This window comes from Pelodiscus sinensis, chromosome 14 (genome assembly GCF_049634645.1).
Source record: "Pelodiscus sinensis isolate JC-2024 chromosome 14, ASM4963464v1, whole genome shotgun sequence".
In the NCBI taxonomy this organism is placed as follows: domain Eukaryota; kingdom Metazoa; phylum Chordata; order Testudines; family Trionychidae; genus Pelodiscus; species Pelodiscus sinensis.
The window spans coordinates 32,990,910-33,005,702 of NC_134724.1; the positions used below are offsets into that span (position 1 = coordinate 32,990,910).

General features: G+C 42.1%; 1 protein-coding gene across 2 annotated transcripts in view; it reads right to left on the reverse strand.

The window, feature by feature from the left end:
- PEAK1 (pseudopodium enriched atypical kinase 1) overlaps nt 1–14,793 on the reverse strand; it is a 203,786-nt gene that overhangs the window by 103,321 nt on the left and 85,672 nt on the right. The window contains exon 2 of one of the 2 annotated variants that reach the window (XM_075897375.1): nt 10,286–10,464. The exons of the other annotated variant lie outside the window; for it this stretch is intronic. The gene's annotated coding sequence lies outside the window, so the exon portion shown is untranslated. The remainder of the gene's footprint in view (nt 1–10,285; nt 10,465–14,793) is intronic. 2 annotated transcript variants of the gene reach the window in all.

The following is a 14,793-nucleotide window of genomic DNA, read 5'->3' on the forward strand; positions in this document are numbered from 1 at the left end:
TGTCAGAATATGAAAATTAATTTGATACAATATTTGACAATTTTAGGAAATACCCATATCTCAGAGATGGATAATATGTGATCATCTGCACTGATATAGTAATAACTGGCATGATCCTAAATTAAATGGATTAACAATTATCTATTCGTCCATCAGTGCCATGATCTAAGTATCTTAGGCACTAGTGTTCGGGCTGAAGTTATGATCATTAGACTATTAAAATGAATGGGCAAAGATAAAATCTCAGTTGGTTCAACTGTTTCTATCTAATCATATATTCAAAAAGACAGATTCAACTGTAAAAATACCCTTGACAATAAAACAGAGCATATCACTGACACCAAATCAGAAAGCTCTACTGTGCCTAAAGTTTCTGAAGTAATTTAACTATTTCAAATAGCTAACTAAATCACATCAGTATGAAAGGCACAATACTATTGAATGTATCTCGGTTACAATGACATTTGTGTTAAGACAATGCTAGGCAGATCTATTTTACTTCTGTTCCTCAACTACATTTTTTAGAAACAGCAGCCTCACTTTCCTTTTAACATTAGCAAACCTGCCAAACCAGAGGAGTGTTTTATATAACTTCCTACATGCCATTTCATAAACTGGGAGAAAAAGGGAGTTAATATAACCTCTCTGATTTACAGCTGGTGTCAGAAAACAGCAGAGACACCGTAGGCTGCAGTTCTGTTTTGTAGGTCTGGATAACATGTTTCTATGGCAACTGCATACACAACATTTTTTCCAGAACACAATCATTCTCACGCTTTACACAAAATCACTGCAGTTTGCTGTAGTATCAGGGGAGGGGGAAATACCTATTCCAGCCCCCGAATCAATGAATCTCTAAATCAGCAGCATCTGAAGTAATGGTTAAACAGGTTTCCTCCCGCCCCCCGGAAATGAATTCCTGGCCACTACTATACTATATAATAGGAGGTTGGGGAAAAGTGAAATTTAGCTTGAAAGAAGTAAAATCTAATAAATATCAAACAATTATTCTTTAAAAATGGAAGTATACAAGGTTTAGTATTGCATGATTAATACAATGGGTACTAATTGTGGATGGATGTATTAAAAAACAAAAACAACAAAACAAGGCTTATGAGACCTGGGGCTCCAACTATTCATATACCTCCTACCTGAACACTAAAGAAGTCTATTTTGAGACAAAAATGGGATGCTTGTATGGAGCATCCCTGTCCTCATAAAGTACCTTAATTGACAATTTTGGGATTATACTACTCTGATTCCCTAAGGGTAGTATGGGAGGGAGCAGAAATATTAGAAATAGATGTCCATTACAAGAAAATAAATAGATGATTAATTTGGATCAAATTAAAACTTCTTGTAAAAAGAAAATCCATGAGATTCTTTTGCCTCTATCTCCTATTTCAGGATTGTAGTTTTCAACAGAGACCACCAGTTGCTTTTAAGTATAGATTTTGGGCCATTTTGGATTCTAGTTGACATCTTTAGATGCCCTTATTGCTAGAGAATATAATCATCACAAAAAAGAAGCTTGTTGTGTGATACATAGTAGCACAGCACAGTCTGAATGTGACACACAGCAGTCTTTGGCTAGCCCAGCAATACAACATGTTTTGAACTTTATAAAATCTATGAAATGCTTTTTTCCATTTTGTCTTGTCATTGTCTGTCCTGGTTACATTTCCAGAGGGAGCCATTTCATCAGCATGAATTTAAAAAAAAGAGAAACATTTTCTCCTTATTAGATGAGCATATAATCAAAATATAATATTTAACTCATCTGTAAGAGAGCAGTTTTCACAGGTCACAGAGGAAGCCAGAGAAAGAGTAATAATCCACTGTGGAAATAAATACAAATCACAATTAGATCCTTTATAAATATTTTCTTTTATTATGACTTAGTCTGACCATGTTTCCATTTATGAATCACCTTCTTCAGGAGTTTATAACTCGGCTGGAAAAGTCTACTTAGGGCTGAAAACTAGCAATAAAGGTCTCAGCTCAATACTAATGATTTTTTCCCTCAAAACAAAATTTGAATTCAATCTGCTCAACTATACTTCAGATAAAAGATGCCCAAAATTCATGATTTTAACCACTGAAAAGGTTGAAAAATAATCATTTTTTATATTAAAACAGTATTAAGAATGTAGCAGATTTGGATATAAATAAAGAAATTAAGGCTGTTCTGGGTATATATTGAAGTGTAAAAAGAAATGCATACTTTTCTTCAACACCATCCAAAAAGTGGCTATTTGATTTCAAGAAAAAAAATGTAAAAGCCACCCGAAGTAACTATAGGAGCTTTTGGTACTGAGAAAAAAGGCATTTCCTCTTTCTTTCCATCTTTTGAAGACAGGATGAAAAGAAGAGTACATTTGTGAGGACAGAGATGAATTCTAAATTTCCCACCCAAACAGCCTTGACAGCAACTATTACAATCCATGATAACATTTACCACTGCATCTAATAATGAAGTAGCACATTTGCCTGATGTTTCTGCTAAAATGTCAACTGCTAAATAATTAACATTAGGCTTCAAAGCCAATACCCCATTGAGATAAATTAGGCATTTCACACATCGAAGAGCTATTGTTTCTCTCTGCAGATTCAAATACAACATCAATGCATTGGTTTATATTTTTTTCATATTTTGAAGGTTTTCCTCACAACTGTATGACCATACACTTTATATTTTAAAATGCAATCTTAATTCGGGAGTATAACTGTGAAGAAAATTAAAAAAGGACAACTATGTTGTCATTAATGAGGCAACAATTACATTTTACACAAGTCCTAATTTTATTTATTTTTATGTACTGGGGATAACCTTTCCTCTTCTGCAGCTTGGGAATTACTACTTATGAAGTGAGCAAGAACTGGATGTCAGATTTGATCTGAGGAAGTGGGTCTGGCCCACGAAAGCTCATCATCTAATAAACCATCTTGTTAGTCTTTAAAGTGCTACATTGTCCTGCATTTTGCTTCAGCTACCCCAGACTAACACGGCTACATTTCTATCAAAATAAGTAGGGTATTGGAAAGGTCAGCCTATGTGACAAAGTATTTTAGATAACACAATGAAAAAATAAAATTGTATGCAGTATTTTCTCTTCTTTAACCTGAAGTGTCACAGCATGATGGTGTATATAGTTTTCCAGCTCCTGTTTTCTGCTCTAAAGTGAGCTGTATTTCAGAGATGAGCAAAAGCATCTTTTGGCTTTTCTTTCATAGCACACCACCATTTATGGCTGAAATAGCCTCTTCTCTCCTTCACCAAGCACCTACCCTGCTCTCTTCAGCAACTTGTTCCTTAAATTAAACTTCTGTTACGCAGCTTTGCAATATCAATCTTATTTATTGTTTTATATGGCAATTCCATCAAAATTGAAAATATGTAAATGTAAAATCATTATGAGAGAATGAAAAGTCTGAGAAGTAGCTATGAGTGTTCCTTTTTGTCCTTAAAAATATAGTGTAAGGCCATTGACGAGCTTGTACATAAAAATATAATTATATATACAATTATACAGTAAATGTTGAAACAAAGTATTTTCAGTCAAATCAGATTCTGCATCAGCACCAATATGTTTTATGTGTTCCTTCCTCATTCTGTGTGCCAAGTCAAAGAGAGGAAACGAAAAGCTGGGGTTGTTTCCAAGAAAAAAAAAAAACACCGCTGGAATCTATGGGCAATTTCCTCTAGTGTACACAAACTAACATTTCTATAGGAAGATTCACATAGTACATGTGTGTCAAAATGGTCAATCTTCAGTATATAGAGAGGAGAGCATCCCTGGGAGAAAACAAAAGAAAACAGACTGTGCATCTGGGACTGCTAACTCTTGCAGAATGGCTGTGTCTACTTATAAACAATTGTGTAGATGGAGACCAAATCAGTTTGTCCAAAAAAGGCGTTACCCAGCGATCTACAACCTTTCTTTGTTACTGAGAAGGTGGTGGTTTTCCTCCTCTTATAGATTATTTTCCCTTACTCTGGTCTTCCTTCCTGATGATAAATTCACTTTTATTATTCTAACTGATTGAACATTAATTTAGAAACTTTATTACCTCATTTAGACTTTACTATGACTCAAATGGAAAAAAATGTTTTCTCAAGCTGAGAACCCTCCCATACCGCATGTTCCCTGAGCCAAGAGAACCCTCCCATACAACATCCTCCAGCTGTTCTCAAATAAGGAAAGAATTAGCCCATGTGGCATTCTTAGGCACTTCTCAGCTAGAAAAATTCTAGGCTGACTTCGGTGAGAAGGAACCTCCCCCAAATGGCATCCCTTGGCTCTTCTCTACCCATGGAAGATCTCCTCCCACACAGCTTCATAAAGCATTTCCTGAGCCAAAACAACTCCTCCTTACACAGCCTGGTAGGGTCTTCCTGTGCCAAGAAACTATGCTCTCACTTGGCATCCTCTGGCTATTCCTGTTCCACCACCCCTCCTATTAATTTTTGTTAAAGAAAAATCTAATTTAAGTGCAAATACAAGCTTCCAGAATGATTTTCCCTCAGCTAAAATCTTTCACAATCAAATGCATTTCTAAGTGCTTACACAATGTTTGCTTAAAATACAATGGCTGAACTGCAGGCAGCAATGGCACAAGACAGAAACAGGCTGCTCTGGCTAGAGTTCTTCAAGCCCTTTACTATGTCACACTGACATTAATTCAGTTACAGACTCAAGTTTGCATTCACATGTTCTCTTATTCAATAAAACATCAGTGTTTTTCATAGAGAACTATGTGGGCTTGTGATGTACATCATATAACCTCCCATGCCAATATTCTGGGGACATTCTAGATTTTAATATGACCTCTAAAATTAATAAGTGCTCTGATGTGCCATAGTTCTGCACTTTGGGCAAATGAAGATATTACAACATGAGTTTGCTTCTCATCTTGCTCTTTTTAGAAATGCAAGTGAAACAGAAGTTAGCTTTTATAAAGATCCACAAAAAGACAAGAAGAAAAAAAAAAAAAAGAGGAGCTGAGGCACTAGATGGGGAAAGGACAGGAAATATTTTGAAGTAGTCTTACAATTAAAAAGGAGAATGCCTACTTTTCAAAACAAAGAAACAAATACAATACATACAACCAAGTTCTGAACTAGATAACTTTAAGTGAACAGAGTAAACCAATTAGGGAAAGGACAGCCTGATCTTTTGACCAAATGATGCATCAGCACAAAGTCATAACATTTACTGTGGAATTTTCCAAAGTGCACAGTGCTGGCCTAACTCTTGCTTTCTTTTCATACCAACGGGAACTTTACCATTAATTTCAATGGAAACAATTACAATTAATGTTAAGAATTTTGAAAATCCCAACCTCTGGGCTTGTCTATGCAATATATTAGTCCATTCCAATAAGCTCCAGTGCATCATTTGGTAACTGGCCAGTGTAAACCCTACTGACACACATACAGGCAGTCCCCGGATTACATGGATCCGACTTACATCGGATCCCTACTTACAAACGGGGTGAGGCAACTCCACACTAGCTGCTTCCCCCCAGCAGACCAGGGAGACGCGAAGCTAGCGCTCCCCCCTCCCCCCCAGCAGACCAGGGAGACACGGAGCGGCTTTTCTCAGCAGACACCTCAGCTTGAGAATAAAGGACTAAGGGAAGTGAGGTGTGGGAGAATAAAACTGAGCTCTGGAGAAATGTTTGGCTAGAGTTTCCCCTACAATATGTACCAGTTCCGACTTGCATACAAATTCAACTTAAGAACAAACCTACAGTCCCTATCTTGTACGTAACCCGGGGACTGCCTGTACATATGGTTGTGACAATTTTCTTCCACTATTTGATCTGAGGAAGTGGGTCTGGCCCACGAAAGCTCATCACCTAATAAACCATCTTGTTAGTCTTTAAAGTGCTACATAGTCCTGTTTTTGTTTCAGAGACATTCCCCAGCGTGTATTAACATAATCATGCTTCAAAAAGTATTACATTAACATGAAGTAGGGACTTTTAAATGTGCACCAGCAAGGTATATGTGCACTAGTTAGTGCACGACAAGCGGGTGCACATTAGATTTTCCACTCCCTTAATGCAGCCTACAGCATGATGTAGATAAGCCCTTACACTATAAAATTCAAAGAAAATATGAAGAGACGGCATTGTAGCAACTGGGAAACTTCTCCCACTGCACTTTTGACTACACTACACACTCCACTTGACTAGACAAGGTAGCACAGCTATCTTTGTAAGATTCAGAAATGCAGGCTCTAATTATTTTATCAAAATGAAATACTAGTAATATTATTTTCCCTTTACAAAGTAACAGGAAAAACAGGGAATCTCTAGCTTCTAGGATCCTGTGCAAATAAAAAGCATTTATTGCACTATGTATATTTAGCAACATCTGTATCTTCCTTTCAAAACAGGGTAACCTGCACTGATTCAAGTTAACATATATTGTGGAACAGTGCAACTGTATATCAGTGTAGCCCAGTGATTCTCAAACTGTGGTCCATGGACCATGGCTTGTGCACAGCTCTTCCTCTCTCCCTGAAGTGAGGAGCCCATGGTGGAACTCCAGCCTCGACCAATTGCCCCCCACAAGGCTGGAGCACCAGCTCCGGCTTCCCACGGGGGAGAAAGGGAGGGGAAAGAAAACCCCAAACCTCACCGCCAGATCCAGCTCATGGGGAAGAAGAAGAGCAGAAGTGGCTGCATGTGCTGTGGCTTCCCCTCTTCCGGCTGGGGAAACAGCAGGACATGGACATGCTGCCTGGAGGCCGTGCCTGGGAGTAGAGGATGGCACAAAGGCAGGTACGTGCCACTCCTTTCCGTCATGCCCAGACCTCACACCCCACCACTCTCACACACAAGACTGCCAAGACCCAAAAGCCCCAGCTTGCTCCTGCATCCTCCCTCCTGGCCAGACTCTGCACCCACCCATAGTCCTGTACCCTCCCACTGGCCAGTTACCCTACTCCAGCCTGCTCCTAGCACCTTACCTCCTGAACCCCACCTCCTGCCCAGATCCTGAACCCCCTTCCCTACCTCAGTTGTTGGCACCCCAGAGCACACACTGAATGCTCATTCTGGAGCCACTCCAGAGCCTAGGAATATCCACAAAATCCAGAAGCCCAGCAGAATTAATCTGGCTTATGGGAAGTCCTGAACATCAGTCCTCCCTGTCTCTCTTCACCCCCGTCCCCATGGGGCTGGAGCATCAGGGGAGTGAGAGGTCTCAGCTGGGGGCCATATCAATGAGGGTTGGGGAATTTTGTAGTAGGCAGGTTTTTGTGTGTTGTTGGGGTGTGTAAAAATTAATAGGTTTGAAATGGCCTTATACATTAGTAGTTCAGGGTTTAGCCACAGCATTACCCGTAAACATGCTTTTTCCTTTTATTTTTGTAGTTTGGGAAGATAGGGTCTGGTCGAGACCAATATTATCTTTTGATATATAAACTTGCTCCCTGCCTCTATTCCATAGCCTAGAAAACCAAATAAGTATAGAGTTGCTCTATTTTGTTATGTCTCTTGTTTATCCTCATTGGCTCTGCATAATGTATCTTCAGGATCAAATTCCTTGTAATCTCTGTAATTTGTTAGTTTGTAGTTTAAAAGTGTTGATTCAATTAGAAATTATATAAATAGTAATTAGGGGCAGGTATAATTGTATTAATTATTTGCTTATTAATATTCATTTCATGGGAGTTAACTTTACTAAATAAGGCTTTAGGAAAAGTAGTGAAATTTACATACTAAATTAGATAAAAGGGTGTAATTGGCACTAGGTTGTTGCCACTTGGAGACATTGTGTTGAATGTCCGAGGTAAATGTGTATAGGCAATAAAGCAGTTCCTTTTACCCTATCTGCTCCTGGGTCACCTGTTTCTTCTCTAACATGTGTGTGTGGTCCCTGACAAATTTTTCTGTGAATCAGGGGTCCCCAACTCAAAAAGGGTTTCCTGCCCCTGCCATAAACAAAGACAATGTTGAAATCTTTTGAGTTGAACATAAATTAATATTTTATTTGATTTAAAATGAAGTTTAGTAAACATGAGAAAACTGAAGTGCTTACTCTGTTTAATAATTTTGATTAATATTTCCGTTTTTTGGTTCAATTAAACCATTCTCCCTAGCTGCAGCACTAGCAAAATGGCTCCAGCGTAATTATATAATTAATGGTGAGTTTCCATGAGCAACTTGTGGTTTGTAGAAAGGTTTATATTGAACAGGGTGGGTCACAGGCCAAAATGTTTGAGAAAGTTTGTGCAAAATTCCCAGCACAGACAACCCAGAGGTTATGGATGACTTTATCCTACTGAATGACCAGAATAAGGAACAATGATAGTCCAGTGGCACCTTAGAGACTAACAAATATATTATGACTTTTTAAAGTTACACACTAACATAGCCACCCTTCTGAGACAAAATAAGAAAGCACGAGCAGGAAATCAAGAGCTAACTTAAATTGAGATGATCACCACTTAAAAAAAAAAATCACTGTTTAGGATAATGTGCAATGGGAAAAGTACTATTTGTTCAAAAGAAGGTCTGCACAAGGGTTTGAGAACAAGAGCTTGAAGGAGAAGAGGGACGGAGACCTAACATAAGGTTGTCTTTTTTTACACTGCCTTGAAAAATTGAAAGCCTTTTGCTTTTTGGTCCCTGGTTCATATATTTCCCAGTTCGACTGTAATACAGGCATTACAATATGACAGCTGTTTGGTGGCATTCAATATAAAATACATTAGTAGTGTCAGTCCAGTTTTGAAAAGAGCTAGATGTAAAATAATCAGATCGCTCATGCTGTGCTTATATACTTACTAGCTTTAGGCAGCAGTTTCTGACAGAATGTGCCATACTATGAATTCTATAAATACTTCTGCTGTCAGTTGACTTGCATATTTGTGTGCTTTCCCAGTACACCACCTATAGCTGGTTCAGCAGACTTCATAGTAATCCCCAGTGTGATTAAGTGCTAGAGGTAGAAATGTTGTTGCCTCAGTATCTTTGCTTAGGTGCTTCTGTATTTGAAGCTCCAATGTTATTAGTAGCTAGAGCACCATGGGAGTTCAGCAGACACTGATGTTATTCAAAGGAAGACCACAGGCACGGCTCATTAACAAAGGCACTTGGCCAGGTTTATTGCCATCAAGACATAGTCCTAAGACTTGGTTCTGTGGTTACAGGTTTGCTAATATCACTGCCCTGTGCAAGGAACTGCTCAGTCAATGGTAAGGATGTAAAATCTTGTTTAATTAGTTAAACCATTTAAACATAACATTTAACCAGTTAATTGATTAAATGGGGGTGGGCTGGAGTGGTCCTCACTTTCCAGGCAGGGACTGCTCCAGCCTGGCTGCTTATGACCCCATGCTGGGCTGCTGCCTCCCAGCCTGCGCGTGCTGGAAAGTGGCAGCATCATGCAGAGAGAGAAGCAGCAGCCTCCTCCTCTGCCCCGTTTCCACTTCCAGGCATCCCCTACAACTGTGGCAGATCATGGGCTGTTCCTGGCAGGGGAGGAGGGCAGAGTTTCTTCCCTGCCTGGACCAACCCCTTGGGTGCAGGCTGAGGCTCCAGGCCTGGGGTAGGCAGAGCCCAGGCCGGCCAAGTGCAGAGGGGCACTGCGGAAGGGGCTCCCCAACCTCACACACTCCCTGCAGGGAACAGCCTGGTGTGCCACATTTGCTGGTCACCCAGCCCCGCCTCCTCCCGAAGCAAGAAGCCTGTAGCTAGGAAGAGGGGGTTAAATCCCTTAGCTCCCGGAAGCTGCATACCCAGGCTGGGCAGGGGCAACCCCAGGGACACACACATGCACCTCTCCTGGCCCCCCTCCCCCCAGCAGGAAGCTGGAGCTAGTGCTCCGGCCTGCAGCTGAGGCTGGAGCCACAGCACAAGCTCTCAGCTGTGCAGGGAGACATGCCATGGGAAAATCGGTTCACGTGCTGCTTGTGGCATGGTTGCCGACCCCTGCCTTAAATCTGCATTTCCCTACCCCAAAAGAGGAAGACAAATGAGCAAAATATATATATATATATATATATATATATATATATATATATATATATATATATATATATATATATATATGCCACAAACTTAAACATCAGATATAAAAGCTAAAACCGCAAACTTCATTATAATACATTCAAGTTGTCAAATTACAGATTTATACAGAATGTATCTGTTGTAAGACTGCTATATTTAAACCTAACTGGTATAAGAAGAAAATCCTTTACAATCTGTACAAATTATCTTAGAGGGCTACATCAGAGAAATAAAACCATGATGGAAGAATTAAGGTTACCATTTAGGTCTGAAGAATTTCATCCATCCTGGTGCCAAAGGTGGCTTTGTAAAACCTTCTACAGCAGCTGGCACTAAATCCCTTTGCAAATTTGAAGCGCTTCCAATTTATCCAAGAGAGATTTCCTTCTTATTATTACTCCTTTTTTCTTGCAACTACAGATCAGATAGCAATGTTTTCTGAAAAACAAAGATGAAATGATAAGTCTGCTGTAGCTTAAACAAGTTTCAAATATGATCTAATACATTTTCCTTTCCCCTAGAACCCTCCCAATCTTTCATATTTTGCAATGAATACTTGAAGGGAGACCTCTACTTCATCTTATTCATTTGGAATTGGCCTCTCTTTCCAAGGTGGAAGGCCTGAACAGATTTTTGGATAGGGATACACAAATCTCCATACTACACCCTAATATCAAATGACCCACCAAGAATAAAAATAGCATTTGGGCAGTTATTGCTTTGTTTTTCTAACCTGCTTTAGTTTCTTTTCTGAAGGTTGTTTAATCATGCACAGGCCTTTGTTTTATTAGACAATTGTTAAACTTGCAAGATGGCTTGAGTGGTATAAAAGGGTCATTTTCTCTTCTCCTTTCCTTTCTTCACCCCTCCCCAACTCTTCTTTCTAAAAGCAGAATGCAGTAATTTCCAATTCTTGGTACGGAAACAAGGAATAGTACTTCAGGTAGTGACGCTGGAACACTAGGCACTCTTTACTTTAGTAAAGAGCTTTTGGGGGGTTTCTAAGTGCAGTGGTGCTGCCAGTCTTCCTGTTACACCCTCAGAGAGGAACCTGAAGTTCAAACCTCAGCTTTGCAACAAGTCAGCTGACAGGTCAAGAAAGAGAAAGACAGAGTATTGATTTTTATCTTCAACTAGAAGGAATTCCTTAAAAAACAGCAACAAAGTCTAGTAGCACCTAAAAGACTAACAAAACGTGTAGATGGTATCATGAGCTTTCATGCCCCTCCGGTACTGGCCCGGAAAGTCTGGTATTTGAGGCCTCTGTCTGGTTTAAAAACAAAACAAAACAAAACAAAACAAAAAAAAACCACCAGAAAATATCAGACACGTATACCATCTGGCGTGGGAATTAATTTTTTTTTTTTGCTCAATGAATTTTTTTTCCACCCTGTTCGATATTTTGTGTGAAAGTATCTGGCAACCCGAGTACCATCTACGTGTTTTGTTAGTTTGAAGGTGCTACTAGACTATTTGTTGTTTTTTAAGTTTTTCCTGTTACAGACTAACTCGGCTACCCCTTAGAAGGAGTTCATTAGGGACATTGACAAGTGTGGTGTCAATGTAGCACACAGGGCAGAAGTCAGACTGAAGAGGTTCTATGATGGAATTGGTGGAGAGGAACACCAGAAAGTGATTGTAAACTGTGCTTCAATCAGCTTTTGGATGAAAGAGGTGGTAGTTGGAGTTAAGCGGGGTCAAGGATAGGTGACTATTTTACCTGGTGAGGAGAAAAAAGTTAAGTAACAAAGGGAGTTTTGATATTAACATTTGTAGAATTGTACTTTATATGCAGGGAGAGGAAATAATCAGCAGGCATAAAATGAAAAGAGGCAAGAGAATTTTAGAGAAGCTAATAAATTCATTTTAATACAATAGACTTAGCACAGGGGTAGGGAACCTTTTTGGGGTTTTGGGGTCGAGGGCCCCCGAATGACAAAGCCTAGGCTAGTAGATTGTGTGTGCTCCAGCCCCATGGGGAGGCAGCAGTAGGCTGGAGTAATAGCGCGGGCTCCCCAATGCTGGGGGGGGGGGAGGGGAAGAGCCCTGACCTTCCGGGGCCAGACCCAGGCAAGCTATGGCCCTCGGGCCTTAGGTTCCCCACCCTTGACTTAGCACTTATTTAGCACTTTTAATTGTCAAAGTATTATACAAACATTAATTATTCCTTGTGATTTTTACAGATGAAGTTATTGAGGTGACATAATTAAGTGACTTTTCCAAAGTCACAGGAGAACATTATCATTGTCAAATCAGGGTTTTTATCTAAGAACTAACTGCACAAGAAAAACTGTAGTAAGTATATTGTTCAGTACAAGAATAACTGTGAGCTAGGAGAAGAGCTTGCCTAAGGCAAAAGAACAAAGTAGCTGCAATGACCATCACAGGCAATAAGAAGGAACTGAGAAGGCGGAGGGGTCAGCAGGAGTCTATATTCCCCACCAAACGGGGTGCTACTGCAGGGGGCTCCACAGTCGATCCAAAGAGTATCCTTAGGGGAAAAACCTTCTGCTGGTTGTGCACACAGAGCACACATACCTAACTGGAATCAATATGAGCAATAACTCAAAGAAGAACTGAGATTAAATTGACAGTCCTATTCTTAAACTATAACCAGCAACTCTGCCAGCTCATTTCTAAAGCTTTCTTTCTTTACCTTATTGGGGGCATTTGCTCACACCACACATATCAACCTACTCTCTTATCAACCACACTGCTATTAATTGGTCTCCTCCTCTTTTTGCCATCGTGACATTCTTTGCAACCTCTAGTCCAGTGGTTCCCAACCTTATTTATAGCGCAGACCAGCAAATCCATTCAGGAACTTTTGGCATACCAGAAACATTTTATTTGAATATTTGCATATTCATTAGGCAAATAATTAACATGCAAATATGTACATAAATGTTACGGTCCACCAAAAGTTTGTGAATAGATTTACCAGTGTGCAGTATAAAAAGCCCCAGCCCCCGAAACCCTCCAGTGCCAGCCCCAATCCTTAGAGCCCTCCACCCCTCCACTAGCCCCCAGCATCAACCACTAACCCCAGAGTCCCCCTGCACCCAACCCCCCAGTGCCAGCCCCCCATCCCAAATGCCTCAGTGCCAGCCCTCCGCCCCTTAAAGCCCCCCCCACCAGATCCCCCAGTCCCAAACTTGTTTCCAGACCCTCCCCATACCCAACCCCCTCCGGAGCCCACTCTCCATTATTAGCCCTGTCCCTAGTGCCAGCCCTGCCCCTAGTGCAAGCCCTGCCCCAGTAGCCTCCTCACTACTAGCCCCACGCCCAGTCCAGTGCCAGCCCCCCAACTGTTAGAGCCCCCCACCTCTGAGCTCTCCAGAAGTAGCCCCATTCCTGGCATTCCCAGTGCTTGTCCTGCCTCCCTCATCTAGTCCTGCATTGCCTCCCTGTCACCAGCTGAACGCTGCTGCCCAGGTCATGGCTTCTCTAAGGCTACAGTGCTGGGCTCTGCTCTTCTGTGGCCAGGAAGAGACCCGTGCCTGGTGCTGGCTGGGCAGAATGCACCTCTCTCAACAGCCGCGATAGGAGGGAAGACGCAGGGTGGTGTATTCCCAACCCCGGCCCCCAGAGCTGCCATGGGACAGTAGCCAGTGGTTTGTGGCCTGGCAGATGGGAACTGCTGCTGTAGGCCACTGGTTTTCAAAGCATAGTCCTCTGACTGACCATCTTGCAGATGGGCTGTGGGCTCAGGGCTCACACCCTCCACAGCAGAGCACCTGGGATGGCACTACAGCACTGCAGCATCCCACTGCGACGTTGGAGCACCAGCGTTGTGCTACCCGCTGTGGGGTGGGAGGGGGGAGCCTCATGGGCTGGATCAGGCTTACGGAGGAAGCCTCCCTCCCCCGAGCTGGCGGAATGGCAGTGCAGGAAATCACTCACCTGGAAGCTTTCACCACTGCTTCTGTTAGCTGTAATCATGGCCAGGTAATGCCTCCAATTCCCTTCATTCCCAAACCCTTTACCCCCTTCTGCTGAGATCATGCACCCTCACCCCTTTCCAGTACCCTCACTCCGGACCTCAACCCCACTCATTCACCCTCCCTCCCACCTAGACAACCCTCCCACAGCCCACTCCTAGCGATTCCCTGCCTCCCAGACCTCCATCACCCTCAGCCTGCTTCTGCACCCAACCTCCCACCCAGACTCCACCCTCCTTTTGCACCCATTTTGTCATCATAGGTGGTAGGTGGGTGGTTCATGGAAAGAAGTGCGTTGATGGGGGGGAGGAAGGGGACGCAAGCCAAAAAGTTTGAGAACCACTGCTTCAGGCTCATGATGATTCCTATGTGGGGTTGCCAACTGTATACCCTGGTTCTCTCCTTTCTCCAACGCCCTGCCCCCACTCATTCTATCCACCACCTTAGTCACTCGCTCTTCCCCACCATCACTAACTTTCACCAGGCTGTGTTAGGGGGTTGGGATGCAGGCTCTGGCTGGGTGTGTAATTAGAAGAGGGAGATAAGAGTGTGGGAGGGGGCTCCAGGCTGGCACGAACACTGAGGTGTGGGAGAGGTGTAGGATCAAGCTGGGGATATAGGCTTTGGCAGGGCTGGGCAAAACACAGCTCGGTGGTCAGATCCGGCCTGCCAAGCCACCGGATCCAGCCTGTAGACCACCCTGCCGGGACCCTCAGGCACGCAGCTGCTGTGGTTTAAAGGACCGTCTGTGCGACTCTCTGCTCTGCAGGCAGGGGGAGGCTTTGTGTGATCTCCCTGCCCCAAACCCAATCCTCGTTTCTGATCC